The following is a 3,283-nucleotide window of genomic DNA, read 5'->3' as shown; positions in this document are numbered from 1 at the left end:
AAATGCAGGCACTGCCACGAGAGATAAAAAAAGGCCGAGCCAAAGTGTAATGTTGGAGATGATTTTGCTGTTTTTGAGAAATGTTTCAAAGATTTTGGTGTAGTTGGTTCCATGGTGTAATGGTGAGCACTCTGGACTTTAAATCCAATTATCTGAGTTCACATCTCAGTAGAACCTGAATGCTTGTTGTACCAACTGTTGAAATTTAGGGACAAACAAGTGAAAGATACCTGGTGTTCGAGGGCAGTTTTGTCGCCTTTGTCATTGATGCTTGATCCACAAGTCTCGTTGTCAAATCGTCTGCTCAACAATCAGTTACCTTTTACAAATCAGCGGAGGAGAAATCAGTTTGTTGTCGAATGCTGCCTTTGCCTGCACAATGTGTGCTGAGATTATCTGTGCAATATGCATTCCGCAGGATGAATAAAAGCAACGCTTTTTGAAATGCAGGCACTTCATAGAAACATAGAAAATACTTGCAGGAGTAGGCCATTCAGCCCTTCAAGCCTGCACAATCACTCAATAAGATCATGGCTGATCATTCACCTCAGTACCCAATTCCTGCTTTGTCTCTATACCTCTTGATCCATTTAGCCGTCAGGGCAACATCTAGCTCCCTCTTGAATATATCCAATGAACTGTCATCAAAAACTCTCTGTGCAGTAGTGAATTGCACAGGTTAACAACTCTCTGAGTGAAGAAGGTTCTCCTCATCTCGGTCCTAAATGGCTTACCCATTATTCCTAGACTGTGTTCCATGGTTCTGGACATCCCCAATATTGGGAATTGACGCGAAACATGAGAAAAGGCCGAGCCAAAGTGTAATGTTGGAGATTATTTTTTTGTTTTTGAGAAATGTTTCAAAGATTTTTGTGTGGTTGGTTCCATGGTGTAATGGTGAGCATTCTGGACTTTGCATCCAGCAATCTGAGTTCAAATCTCAGTGGAACCTCAATTCTTGTTGTCCCAGTGGCTGCAAATTTGGGACAAACAAGTGAAAGACAACTGGTGCTGTTGGACAATTTTGTTGCCTTTGCCATTGATGCTTGATCTGCAAGTCTCGTTGTCAAATCGTGTGCTCTGTGTGAGCACAGTCCTGCATTGCTGAACTCTTTGCTTCAGCACGCAGTCTGAAGTTTGGATTAAAAAACAGGAAGATTGAAGTTTGGATGGAAAAGATACTGTTAGACAATGTGGTGCCTTCAGCCAGTGAGATGAGTAACTGGTCATTGTCTGGATGTTAAATATTTGAGTACCTTGTTACGGTGGGAATAATGGAAATTCAGGACTAAACGATTTGTCTATATTCAGTATTTGAGTGTTCCCTTGTTACTATTAAATGAGATCTGTAGGTTAAACAAGCAACATTAAGTCTGTCTGTTAAACGATTCAGAAAGCAGTTCGTCAGGTTTGTCTGAATGCAAAGAATAAGAGTTCAAAGGCTTTTCCCGTATAAAGATGAGACTTTTATGGACTGCAGAGACACAGACACCAGAGACACTGAACACTTGGAAGGTGTGTGTCTCAAGCAGCCACGAAAATCGAAGCAAGCTGCCTTTGTGAAGTGTTCTCAGTAACTTTCATACTTGGTTTGTTTCGTATGAATGTTTAAATAAAAGACCCGATCCTGCCTTCACTACAACTGAGTGTGTGCGGGTAATTCGATATTAAAAGCAACGAAGCGAAAAGAGCAAGACAGCCGTTTACAACATTTTGGTGACCCCGACGTGATTTTCAAAAGTTCGTTAGCTTATTCGAAGACCCCGACGTGAAGCAGAAAGTTGGCTGAGTTGTTGGAAGAAGTGTTTCCCACACATCAGTTCGAGTGGTGAGCATTCTCTTAGTTGTCGTGATTAAAGGGATCTTTAGTTAGTAATGGGAGGCTCAGGGAATATTCCAGTTGAAGTCCGGTCATTTCTTAATGAATGGATTGAGTCGAAAGGGAGACCTTATGGGATAAGACAGGAAACAATGACAGGAGGATGGAGAGAGACACGGCAGTCCTTAGTGGAGAGTGTCCAGTTAAAAAAGATTAAAGTGTTTGGGTTAAAAAGTGATAAAAAGAGAAAAGCGTGAGTGTTGCAGTGTCTCATGCTGGGGATTCAAACGTTAGGAGAAGAGGCTGAGGCTCGAGATAGGGAAGTCTCAGAACTCAGAGAGCAGCTAACAGCAGTGAGTAAAGAAGTAGAGATTTGGTGATTTCAGGCACTCGGGGCAGCCAGGACTGTTCTGACACTGGATCAGCATCTTGCTGATGAACAGAAGTGTAAACAAGATCTAGAGAAAGGAATATCTAAGCTGCAGCAGATGGTGGTATTAGGTTGCCCACGGAGACAGCAATTGATAAAGCCGGGTGGTATTCGGAGGATTCCCCGGGTCTGAGAGTTGAAAAGGGGATTAAGGGACAGGGAGAATGCCCACCGTTCCCATCCACAGCTCCGTTGTCTTCTCTGACTTCGGAGCCTCGAACCCGTGTTGTTCGCGTGGCAACGTTAGGATCGGAGGCGGAGCAGTTTGATGCCTCTTCGGTTACTCAGACGCTTAACACCCCACAACATTACACACGACCTTCCGGTAATGTGGAGAGTGGGGGAAGCACGCTCGAGCGGACAAGGCGAGAGCAGGATCATGATACCTCTACTCCCTATGGAGCTCGTGAAGGGAACACGACCTTAAATGGTTTTGGGGATACCTGGTAGCGAGGAGGGGTACAGTTACAGGACATGAGAGCTATCCTTAGTGAATTGGGACCTGCACCTCTTCAGGATCTTAAAAAGTTTGCCCAATGGTGGTGTAATATTCTGGGATGGTGGCACTCAGGGAACATATCAGAGAAACCGAGGGTTCACATAGTTCTGTGAACTTTAGGGAATCACCGGGGAAAGGTAGTAGGTTTTGAAACAACTTCCAGGTCTCATGCTTGGTAGAATAATAGCTGCAATCTTTGTTACTCACTCAGGGCCACAGTTAATAAAGCGGCTTGCATTATTACCAGGGGAAGGACCCAGGGAAGCTGGGGAACGTATATTCCAGTTGTGTAAAAGTTTGGGAAGTAATTGGATTGATATCAGTCATTACGGGGATGGTACACATAGAGAGATCATTTTGACCCCCGTCAGTAATTCTGGAAGTAGATGCCTGGGGTGGGGACGATCGTTTTGATAAATGGTTGGCAAGGGTAGAAAGCTTGTATCAGGGAGCTGCAGGAATTTCAGTCATGGAAGTGAGACAGGGGTTACAGCGATGGAAGACAGAAGGGCCTGAGTGGATGAATCCCGCGAGT

The 3,283-nt window shown here is 44.3% G+C and overlaps 1 non-coding gene across 1 annotated transcript; it reads left to right on the top strand.

Annotated features, from left to right (window-relative positions):
- Nucleotides 1-880: 880 nt before the first annotated feature.
- Nucleotides 881-952, top strand: trnaq-uug (transfer RNA glutamine (anticodon UUG)). The gene has a single exon. It is a non-coding gene; the product is annotated as a tRNA-Gln (tRNA).
- Nucleotides 953-3,283: the final 2,331 nt, after the last annotated feature.

The sequence above is a fragment of the Pristiophorus japonicus genome, unplaced genomic scaffold (assembly GCF_044704955.1).
Source record: "Pristiophorus japonicus isolate sPriJap1 unplaced genomic scaffold, sPriJap1.hap1 HAP1_SCAFFOLD_233, whole genome shotgun sequence".
NCBI lineage: Eukaryota > Metazoa > Chordata > Chondrichthyes > Pristiophoridae > Pristiophorus > Pristiophorus japonicus.
This window is presented reverse-complemented; position numbering and strand designations above follow the sequence as displayed.